Raw genomic sequence first — 12,670 nt, forward strand, 5'->3', positions numbered from 1 at the left:
TCCTACAAAGAATAGACTATCAGTAGAACTTAGCTTCCTTATCAGTGTTATTTTCAGTAATGGAATCTGTACATATGTATACTATTTTGTTTTGATAGTTCCTTTTCATTATTGCTATTTGATGGTGTTAACAATGAAGTATAAACCAGAGAACAAATCCAATATAGGTCATGTGGCAGAAATTTCATGCCCAATGTATCTGCACAGAGAGCCTTGTCATTGGACAGGGGAGGAGAGAAGAACAAGAGAGAAAAGGAGAGAGGAGAAGCAAGATGTCTCTACCAATCACAGTTATTCATAAAAATATTAGATAATTGGGATAACAAATCCAATTGTGTGGGCTTCTTGTGCATTGAGTATTTGCTGATATATAAATCTATTACCTTAATCTTAAGCTTTAGAGTTTTGATTTACTGTGTTACTGGAAGGTGGGTCCACCAACAACTGGGTGGTTATGGCTGTAAAGGAGCTAGTGGCTCCAGGGATAAGTGAACCAGAGCTGAAAGCACAGAGGCTGGTTGCTACCGGGGCAAGTTATAGAGGACAGCCCGATGGAACCAGCTTGGTAGCTCTGGCGCTGATGGAGAGCTTGCCTAGACAAAATGGGCTTAGAGTGGGAACACAGCGGCCAGGCTGGGAGCAAGCTGGATGCTCCTTTTTTCAAATACTTCCCACTACAAGGTCATTCAGACAAAGGTTATTTACCCATGGTCAAAATGCTGTTAGAAATGAAGAAAGATGATTAAGATTATGACGAGTTTCAAGGGGATACTCATGTTCCAAAGGATGGGATAAAATGTCTACGGAACTCAAGGGACTACACCACAGATCCCGAAGGCTGACAATGTCAGAATCACTTTAAGATTAACACTAGTGGCTATCCTCTGCACAGTCTTTAGTCCTACTAATCTATCTACTTCAGCTTATGCTGGCAGCTACCCTCTGCCATTCTTGTTGGAGAACCATGGACACTCAGATCCATTCCCACTATTTGTCTACTTCGCTTTTATTAGTTCCATCTTTGATTTGAGTGTCAAAGTCAGAATATCCCGAAGTTACAAACTATTTTATTCAATGAAGATGACATTCTTGAGAGGACAAAATAAATGATATAGAATGCATATCAGCTGTGGATATTCTTGGGGATTCCATGCAAGATGTTATGCAAAGGGATGACTTTAATGATTTAAAATGAGGGAGATGTTTGTGGTGATGAAGTTTCTCTATTTTTATTAAACATTTAATTTTGTATAATCAGCAACATGAAATAAAGCTATATCTACATTTTGCAATGACAATGGACAGATTTGACACTATAGGAAGATTATGTAAAGGATATTAATTTCCAGTATCTGGTACTGCTGCTCTATCTTTCAAATAATTATGAAAATGTGGCATCAAGATAAAAAGTAATAAAGATATAAACAATTACTTAAATAAATCTTTAAATTTTGTACCTCTGTCCAACACTGAATAAAAAGCCATCACTGGAGAAGTTCAAGTTCATGATAACTAATTATGGGATGTTTTAGAATCATTTCCTCAGTCCACAGAAGAGCTATGAGTAATATGAATAAAATGAAAAAAAATAAGCTAATAGGAAAAGCAAAGCAGAAAGCATTTCTAGTGTGTATGAATAAAATTAAACTTTATATATTTACAAATACAGTTGCAACACAAACAATTCATTCCTGTAATAAAATGTCAATAGTTCTTATGGCCCTAAAATGTTAAGGTTTAAAATAGAGAAATATCATTAAATAATTTAAGTAATATTAAGAAAAATTTAATACTATTACTTAAATAATATTTTACTACATAATATATGATCCATAACACTTGTTAAATTAATGGTTGAAGCAAATACATGAATTTTACTAACTTTCTAGCTTTACTATTTTCTGTTTTACAGTATACAATTAAATTGTATATACTAATATCTAGGAAAGTGCTTCAATCATATGAGTTTATGGATTAAAAACCTACATTTATACTACTAACTACCACACTTTAGCCTTCATACACAAGAGAAACTGGTCCTTCAAACAGTTCTGGACCTCATTTCACTAAGTGGAATCTATTGCTTTTTAAGCTGTCTTTCAAAAGAATACCACCGATACCAACAAAGTCTTAAAGCAATTGAGCAAGAAACAGTATTTGACTTTGTCATTATCCTATTTGAACTTTTGCAGGAGCCCTGAAGGAGAAGCTAAAAGCTAGAAAGTAATCTTTGTGAACTGCAATAGATGAGCCCTTGCAGGCAAGGTTGAAGGCAAGACATTTTCAGGATTTGATTTCTGCTATTGATATGCCTTTCCTGTCATTATTAAATTAAATTAATATATAATTCCTGACCATTAGCCCACCCTAATGGTCAGATTTTCTTCAGATTAATGAAGATGCACTATACTGTAGTGATGCTATACAAACAGATGATTTCTTATTTCTTAATAATGATCCTACAAGAATTCGTAAAATTATATTTGTCATTATTAAGTCTTTTATAATAAGACTGCAATTATGGCTCCAGCAAGCAGGCTCCAAACATTTCTCAAACACACACACACATATTCATACACACACACACACACACACACACACATATATATATATATACATACATATATACATATATCTTCACACAAATACATATACGCATATATCCTCATACACACATATACATATAAACACATACACACATACATATATACAAATATATGTATATATATATGTATATATTCACATATATGAATATTTGATACAGATATGCAGATATCCATTGGTGGATAGAGAAAGTTCCAGTAGCACTCAAACAAGTTTTACACACACACACAAACACACATACACACACATACATATACATATATATATATATATATATATATATATACACACGCATACAGATTTGGTGAACAGAACAAGGTTTCAATCTCACACAAATTTTACACACACACACAAACACACATACATATACATATATATGTGACAGATGGAAAACAGTTCCAACAGCTTTATTTTTTCTCCCAAAGCTTTCATATAACAGAACCTTTCATGCAGCATAAAACTACAATGTAATCATATTCTACTTTTCTTCTAGTGAATTACTACAAAAATACAGTATTTTCCCAAATACCTTTAAAATATATAACATTAAGTAGTACAGGTAAAGAAAAAAATACTTCCAAGGACCCACGTACATTCAGAACTAAGCAACTTGTTACATACTGGCAAATTGTGAGAAAGTAAGGTGGTTTTCTCAGCCAGCTTCTCTTACTGGCAGGAAATAGTTTGTTATTACAAAGAAAGGATTGATTATTGTTTATCTTTAAGATAATCTTATAAGAATCTAAAAAGAATCACAAATTTCAAATTCTATATGAAAAGCAATCATTTCAGTTTTAAATCCTCAGTATGCATATACACTCATCTGTGGGAAAAAACATAGCTGCTGCGGTGGAGGCCCAGAGGCCTTCCACACCTGTGGGTCCCACATGCAGGAGGAGGTCTAGGGTTCTGGTGGCCGGGAGGCTTTGGCGGCGGCAGGACCCAATGACACAAGGAAGTCCTTGGTTCCAAAAGGTTTATTGTCATGGAGTATGGTGGATGGATCTCGGCATATCCCTGTAAAACTCAGGGCAGTCCAGAGTTAAATAGGGAGGGAGAATGGGGGAGGATCTGGGGAGGCATGCTTAATTTGCTCTGCCTTCTGGCCTTCATTAGTATGTAAATCCCTAGGCCCTGAGGCCTCTAGTTAGGCGCCTCTACCTGTGCACTTTAGGAGGAGCAGTAATGGCCTACTTGACTGAACAGTGTATGTCTATGGAGATGAGACTGCATGTCAGGACTCTGGGTTCTGGGGGCGTGGTGAATGCCTGCTGGTTCTCACATAGAGTCTTGCTGTTCTAAGCCCATGCCCAGCCATGAGCCAGAATACCCTTAAGCAGTCCCACACTCATCAGCAATTTTTATAAATCGTAACAGGAAGCTGAGAGGAAAAATGAATACAAGGAATTAATTATCACCAATCCAGCCTCAGTCAGAGTCATGTCAGCCAGTGCTGCCAATGTTCTTGTTCCCTGACCATAAAAGGTCCATACCTTAACTAATAAGAGTCTTAACTAATAACAATCTTGCTTTTCCACATGTTTTCTAAGGGTTGTGGCCATAGTTGACACTCTTCATTTCTAAGTTCTTTCCTAGGTGTGATGAATCATTAATCTATTCTAGCCCCAATGCCTGAGAGAGATCTAGCAGTATTATTATAAGTGCCAGTGAGGTCCTGGAAGCCCCCTTAGAGTTTTCATATAATTCTTAGATTAAGAGGGATGTCAGGGTGACAAGCAGAACAGAATTCTATAATACGATGAAGTTGTTAAGACGCATGGTTCTTGGGGTCATGCCTCTGTATTTGGTAGGCCTCATTCCATGAGTTCTAAAGCACTTTGTAGTCCCACGCTCAAGGCTCTAGGCACTATTCCTAGGATTTTCTGTCTGTTCTGAAAACTCACTATGCAGATCAGGCTAGTCTCAAATTTAGACACTGGTGTTTCCTACCTCTTGAGTAATGGGATTAAAGCCAGGTTCCCCAATGCCATGATAAATATTCAAGTTGTTTTATTGACAAAAGAAATAGAAAAAAAGAATTTTGTTTACATAAATGGTAGTCTGTAAATAATTAAATCTTTACTTAGTTGATAAAATATTCTACCAACCAGTTAATTGGGGATCTTTTGTTGCACAGGGTAGACACAATGGATTTGGAAAGAGCAGAAATTCTGAGACAGTAGTTATCAGGCTCTTGTATGGAGTGTCCATGGATGGGACTGGAAGATCCAGAGTCTTCATCTACAGGTCCTAAATGCTGTGACTTTACATAATCTTAGAAACCACAGATTTATGGCTGTAGTTAATAAGAGTGTGAAAGACCCCCCGAGAGGGGAGACCCTCCCTCAAGTCTCAGAAAATCATGGCCACCCAATGACTCATGAGACACAATTCTTGATGCAATCAGCTAGAGGTATATTTCAGGAAATCAGTACACTGAGGCCGAGACTCATACCTCACGCAGGGGCAGATGAGCTCAACCCCCATCACAGGGAGAGTAGGGTATTTAAAGGAAAAAAACACAAACCAGGGGAAGTGGGGGGGGGGATGCTGGAAAGTACCAGTGGAAATCCCAGCCTATTATTCACTGTGTGACAGGTTCAATGAACAATCATGGGGAAGTACAGGTTTTCTACTCAAGAACTCAATCTTATTCAACCATATCATCTGCTTTGTGGTCAGCCAAGTTCTTGGAACACAAAGTCCCAGAAGTAGCTGACCTGCTCTCTTGGCTCTGGTCTATCTGCTAGTCTACTAGGGGTAAAAATTCTATAAACCTTTCATTAGCCACTTCTTCTAGTACATAGTTGTAATCATAGAATTAAATTTCTATTAATTTTCTACACCCTGTAAGGCTTGATACTGTTTGCATAGCATCAAAATCTGAACAGTGCTTATTCTTTCTCTAATAAAGGTAACTATTCTATTTAAAACACAAGGACCTATAGTTAGAAGCAGAAGCAAAATCAAAAGAGGCCCCATAAGGGAAGATATTAGAGTAATCATCCATGGTGATTTACTAAACCAGCTTTCAAAGCATCTTTTTTTGTGCTTCTCTGTCTCTTTGTCTTTTGTCTATTCTCTCTCTTAGCTGATCCAGGGAGTGTTTAATTACATCTGAATGGTCGACATAAAAGCAACACTCTTCTCTGAGGGCAGCACATAACCCTCTATCTTTCAAAAACAGCAAATCTAGTCACCATCTATTTTGTAAGACTATCTCTGATAAGGAGTTAAGGATTCTTCAAGCTTGGATACGGACAGTTCTAGAGCCCTTAATTATTCATCCATAGCTGATCTTAATTTATAAAACTACTGAGAGGTCTGTACTAGGGCGGTGTTACCTGTCCCAACACCAGCTGCCACCCCCAGTCCCAGAGTCACGGCTAAGGTCAAGGAGATAGGTTCTCTCCGAAAATACCTCAGATGAACAACAAATTCATCTTCAGTAGTATTAGCTGGATGATAATAGACCTGGGGGACTGGTTGTATAAGTACACAATAGTCTTTGGCATCATCAAAAACAGAAGTTGACACAAAAGGGGTTAGTCCTGAACTACAAGACCACCACTTATCAATCTCAGGCAGTAAATACCTGGTATCAGAGGGTCTCAGGCTCCTAAGAGTTTCAGTACATAGATGTTTATAGGCATCTGGTGGGTTTCCAAGGCAGGTTTCATTCCCTGAGACCTCAGTAAGTGTCAGCTTTTTCTTATTGTTCCAGGCACAAGCATCATGACTAGTGGTATTATTGAAGGTTCTAGATATTGCAATACCTTCATAATAAGGGGGCCCTGAGGCAAGGAAAAGCCAAGATTCTGTCATATTAGGATTAGTCCCATTAAGCATAGTAAATGTTCGCTGAATCAGATTTAACAGTCTCTGTCTAATATTTGGGAAGAGTGGGGTGAGGTCAAAGGTGACCTTGCAGGGACCATAGTGGGAGGGGTTCTTCTATCTTGTGGCTTTGGGGGTGTCACTAATACAGGGAGTCTTGTTCAGGTAACATTTTGTAGTGGCCTATTGGTTGGGAAGGGGGACTTTCTATTCTGAGTCTGACAGTGAATACCAAGCTTGGATCATATCCACTGATATAAAACCGGAGCCCCCATTGGAATCCTCTAATCTACCCCTCTCTCTTATTTTTTCCATGTTTAGTGAAAATAATATTAAGCAAGTTACACATAGATGTCTCACAGGCAGACTGTTATAGATTGGACACTGGGGTGACACAATCAATCCACCCAGTGTAGGTCCAATTATAGCAAGCTACAGTTATCAAGTCCCAGCTTGAGGAGGGATGTCAAAATGTTTGACTGGTGGTCTCACAACCCCAGGCTTTACAAAAATAATCTTCTATCTCTCCACGCCTTATTTTTTCACTCTTGGTCATATGGCTAGGGCAGGCATAAGAATCTGTTGTTCGAAGAGAACATTGGGTCCATTTGTTAGAGCATCCTAGGTCTTGTAATCTGAAGTCATTATGCCATGACTCTGGGACATTCCATTCACTAATTCCCACTGCCAAGTGACAGTGTTCAGGAGCTCTCTTCATATGGGAAGCATGAACCCAAGCAGAAATGCCTTCTAGTTTTACTGCTGTGGGAGTGGTCAGGAGCACCAGGTATGGTCCTTTCCAATGTGGCTCAGAGTTACCAGCTTGGTGAGACTGGACTAGGACTCCCACTTGGAACTAGTGCAGCACACTTGGGTCTCCAGTCTCATAGGCCCCTTTCAGCTGTTCCCAGACCTTGCGCTGGACCACCTCAAGTGCTTTCATGCGGGCAAACAAGGATTTAGAAAGAACAACATCAGGATCGTACACTCCGTCTGCCTCAGTAAGCAGCAGTGGTCCCCCACACAGAATCTCAAAGGGTGTAAGCTTAAATCGCCCTGGAGTGTTCTGAACTCGGAACAAGGAAAAGGAAGGAGGGCTCTCCAATCATTACCACCAGTCTCAAACACTAATTTAGTTAAGGTCTCTTTAGTGGTTCTGTTCATCCTTTCTACCTGTCCTGAGCTCTGGGGTCTGTAAGCACAATGTATCTTTCAATTAATCCCCAGCTGGATGGCCAGTCTCTGACTCACCTGGGTAACAAAGGTAGGGCCATTATCAGACCCAATTACCTTGGGTACTCCAAACCTTGGAAAGGTCTCTTCCAGGATCTTCTTAGCCACCAGCTTGACAGTTTCATTTTTAGTGGGGAAGGCTTCAACTCATCCTGAAAAGGTGTCTATAAAAATTAAAAGATACTTATTTCCATATTTTGTAGGCTTGACTTCCATAAAATCCACCTCCCAGTAAACTCCAGGATGGTCGTCTATCAATCTCTTTCCCATGGTATATATAGAAGGTCTTGCATTGGTTAAGGCACAAGTTCTACAGTTTTTGATCATGGCTTCTGGCAAGTTAGACAGTCCTATAACAAAATATTCAGAGGATCTTATCACATCCTTTAACTTCTTGGCTCCCAGATGGGTCAGATAGTGTAGATTAGTGACATATTTCTTACCTTCCTATTGTGGCAAAACCAGCTTGCCTTCTTCTGTATCTCAGATCCCATATGGATTTTCTTGTCTTATACCTCACTTATTCATCACTTGATAATTTTCAGCAGTGTATATAAAGCTAGTATCTCTGGTGTCAAAATAACCTTTAAAACTTTTGGTAGCCAATATCATTGTTCCCTGGGCAGCCTTTTTGGCAGTTAAATCTGCCATCTGATTTCCTTTACCTATGACATCCTGGGCTTTCTGGTGTCCAGGAAAATGGATAATGGTCACTCTCTTAGGTAAATGGATAGCCTCAATATTTCTTCTTTATTTTTGATGTCTCTGCCTGCAGATGTCAGCAGTCCCCTTTGTCTATAGATTGTATCATGTACATGAGCAGTAGCAAAAGCGTATCTTCTGTCAGTGTAAATGTTAATGGACTTCCCTTCCGCCATCCACAAAGCTTGTGTCAGAGCAATAAGTTCTGCTTTTTGAGCAGAAGTTCCTTCTGGCAGACTGCTGGCCCAGATTACTTGTTTTCCATCTACCACCACAGCTCCTGCCATCTCTTAACCTTCAGCCACAAAGCTACTGCCATCCATATACCAGTTCGGACTCCCTGGCCAAGGCTGGTCCTTCAGGTCACCTTGAGTACCTGTTTCTTCTGCCAGGATGTCAATACAGCGAGGGACAGAAGAGAAGTCATCAGTCTCGGGCAGAAAGGTGGAAGGATTTAGGATGGCTGGGGGGGGTGCAAAGGTCACCCTTTCAGTCAGCAACAGGCTCTAATAGTGTGTCACGCGAGCATTAGTCATCCATCAGTCAGGGGGATGCTGGATAATGCTCTCAAGAGAGTGAGGCACCACAACAGTTATTTGTTGTCCCAGAGTAAATTTGTCAGCATCTTTGACAAGTAAGGCCACAGAAGTGATGGTTTTTAGGCAAGTAGGCCACCCACTGGCAACTGGGTCCAGTTTCTTTGATAAATATGCCACTGGTATCCTCCATGGCCCCAAGGTTTGGGTCAGGACCCCTCGAGTGACCCCTGCCCTCTCATCCACGTATACACTGAAGGGCTTGGTCAAGTCTGGTAGGGCTAATGCTGGTGCCATTAGCAGGGCCTTTTTGATGTCAAAGGCTTTCTGGTGTTCAAGGGTCCAGATAAACTCCCATACCTCCTTCATGAGGGGATATAGAGGAGCTGCTAATGTAGCAAACCCTGGAATCCATAGCCTGCAAAAGCCGGTGGTGCCTAGAAATTCTCTCACCTGGTGCAGGGTGGTTGGGACAGGGATCTGGGTGACAGTCTTTTTTCTGTCTTCTGTCAGCCATCGTTTCCCATCTTTCAGGGTATATCCCAGATAAGTGACCTCAGTTTTGCACAACTGAGCTTTTTAGCAGAAGCTTGATACCCCAATTCACCCAGTTCTGCCCGCAGTCTCTTGGTCCCTTGGAGGCACTCAGGCTTAGTTGATGTTGCCAAAAGTAAATCATCTACATACTGTAACAAGGTTATTTGAGGGTTTCAGTCCTGAAGGGGACTAGATTCCTGTGGAGAGCTTCATCAAAGAGAGTAGGTGAATTTTTAAATGCTTGAGGCAACCTGGTCCAAGTCAATTTTCTCACCAATCCAGTGTCAGGATCTCTCCATTCAAAGGCAAAGATAGGCTGGCTGTTAGGATGTAATTTTAGGCAAAAGAAAGCATCTATCAAATCTAGGATGGTATACCAGTTCCTTTCTGGGGAGTGAACTGAGGAGGTTATATGGGTTTGGTCCAGTTGGATGAATATCTTGTATTCTCTTATTGATTTCTTTCAGTTCTTGTACTAGCCCTATAGTCACTAGTACCAGGCTTTTTTACAGACAATACAGGAGTATTCCACGGTGACTGTCAGGGAACCAGGATGCCTTGTTGCAACAGTCTTTGAATGTGAGGTCTAATTCCTTCCCTGGCTTTGTGACTCATTGGGTACTATCATATCCCAATAGGGGAGGGGCTGGCTTTCAGTCCCTCCACAATGGGGGGAACTATTTCTGCCATCTCCATACCTCCAGTTTCAGCCCATGCTTTTGGAAATTCTGCTAGCCATTCACTGATATCTGGGGCTTCCTGCTGCTTTTGAAGCTCATGAAGCCGGTACTCTTCTTCTAGTTTCAAGGCTAGTATCATAGAGGTGAGGGTTCCCCAGATCACCTCTGGTCCTGTCTGAGCAAACTTAATCTGTGCCTTCCACTTTGCCAGTAAGTCTCTTCCCAACAAAAGCATAAGGCATTCGGGAATAACCAGGAAGGAATGGGATAATTGTCCCTTTTCTAGGTCAACAGTTTATGATGTGGTCCAAGGATATGGTTTCTGCCCAGTGGCCCCTATAACTATGGCCTTTTTTTTTTTTTAATTTTCCCAGTAGTTGTTTCAGAACTGAATATTCTGCTCCGGTATCCACCAGAAAATTTGTAGGGGTCCCCTTCACTCTCAGGGTTACCCTAGGCTCGGGGAGGGTGTCTGAGCTCCGTCTCCTCTAGTCATCTGCTTCGAGTGCCAGGACCTTAGGGGTCCTGCTTCTTTTTCTTGGGGCAGTCTCGGACTCAATGTTCTTACTCTGTACAGTAGGCACACTGATCCTTGTCCAGTAGGTGTCACTGTATCCCTTTTTCTTCGTCCAGCTTTGGCCCTCTATTGCCCAGGTTACCTGTCTATCTAAACCTGTCCTGTACTGTAGGATTTTCTTGCCTACAATGTTGCCTGTCTTCTCTTTCTTCTCTCCCTCTCTTCTCTCTTTCTTGCTTCTCTTCCTCAGTTTCCCTTTTATGGTACACTTACTCTGCCTCTTTGACTACGTCCTGAAGGGTGTAATCCTGCAATCTTTCTATACATTGTAGTTTCTTTCTAATATCAGGTGCTGACTGTCCTATAAAGGCCATAGCCACCGCTGCCCCCTGGGCCTCAGAAGTTGGATCAAAAGGATTATAGTGTCTATAAGCTTCGATTAATCGCTCAAGAAATACAGATGGTGGCTCATTGGGCCCCTGTAGTTCTTCTCTCACCTTGGCCAAATTGGTGAGACATCTGGCTGCCCCTCAGAGACCCGCTACTAGAACCCAGAGGTAGATCATCAACCTCTCCCTACCTGCAGTGGCATTGTAATACCAGTCTTGTTGGTTGACGGGGAATCCAGTATCTATTTCATTAGGGAGCTGTGTAGGTTGCCCGTTCATGCCAGGAATGTTTTTACAGGCTTCTAAAAGGATCCTCTCTTGCTCTTCTGTAGTGAAAAGAACCTGTAAAAGTTGCTGGCAATCATCCCAGGTGGGCTGGTTGGAAAACAAAGACTCCACCAGGCCTGTTAGGCTGTCCAGATTCTCAGAAAAAGGGGGATGGTTAGTTTTCAAATTATATAAATCAGCAGAGGAAAAAGGCCAATACTACATGAGTTGAAGAGCTGGTGGGTCCACCGGAAGCCCAAAGGTACGCAGCGGCAATGCTACAGTCAAGTCCGGTCCCTCAAGACCCGTTTCTCTTCTGCTTCTGGTCCCTGAGAATGGCCCTCCCCCCTCCACAACCTGGGGGGGGGGGCCGGAGCTGGTGGTGCCTGAGGAGGTTGTTGGTAGGGAGGAGGAAAACTCGACCACTCGGGAGGCTCCTCGACATTGGCTTGACATCGGGGGTGAATCTTAAGAGGAACCAGAGGGGCCGAATGTTTACACTCAGGTGCAGGGTTTGTTTTCAGTTTATGTTACGATTCTCAGAGAGCCAGGATTCCGGAGCCTGGTTTTTGTCTCCAAATCTATCGCTTTACCCATGGAGGGGGATTTTGGACCAGGTCTTGCCAAACAGAGATGTAGGGCTGCTGGTCAGGGTGAGACCTTGGTCCTTCCTGAAAAACAAACAACAGCTTTAATTTCAAGAATGAGGGTCATGTCAAAAGTGCCCTCTGGTGGCCATCCCACCTCAAATGTTGGCCACAGAAGCACAGAAGGTCTGCCATGGTCCTTTCTTAACCTCAACTGACAAATTATGAGCCCTAGTTCTTACTTCAGTCCAGTGGTCCAGAGTCAAGCTCAAAGGGGTCAGTATAGTTTGTCCCATTGTCACAAATAACAATAAACACAGACAAAACAAACACATGAAGAGACTAATAAAGACCCGTCTCAATTGCGAGTGCCAACACCACTCCAGTAAAACAGACAGCTGGAAATTTACCAAGTTCCTCCACTCTACCAGAACCACCGTATCTTCCTCAGCATCAAGATTGGAGTCATCCTGGCCTCCCTGGGGTCCCTGACCTCCTGGGATGTCTCCCAGGGATACAGCCGGTGATCCTCCAGTATGTCTGCCGATCACCTCTTTCAATTCCTCATGAAACAAACATAGTTGTAAACCAAAAGTGCACTTTTCAGAAACTGAACAGTAAGATAATTGGACAGTCACACAGTAACAGAACAGGGCAAAGCAAGTGAAATCCTACCTCCAAGTGGGTTCTCGGAGACTAAAGTGGTCCTAATTTACTGGCCAATGCACCTAATGAAAGACACCCCGAGAGAGGAGACCCTCCCTCAAGTCTCAGAGGATCA

The 12,670-nt window shown here is 41.7% G+C and overlaps 1 pseudogene; it reads right to left on the reverse strand.

Annotated features, from left to right (window-relative positions):
* Window positions 1-7,297: 7,297 nt before the first annotated feature.
* On the reverse strand, window positions 7,298-12,185 carry LOC114610967 (annotated as a pseudogene).
* Between the last annotated feature and the right edge of the window lie 485 nt (window positions 12,186-12,670).

Source organism: Grammomys surdaster, unplaced genomic scaffold (genome assembly GCF_004785775.1).
Source record: "Grammomys surdaster isolate TR1022 unplaced genomic scaffold, NIH_TR_1.0 126066, whole genome shotgun sequence".
NCBI lineage: Eukaryota > Metazoa > Chordata > Mammalia > Rodentia > Muridae > Grammomys > Grammomys surdaster.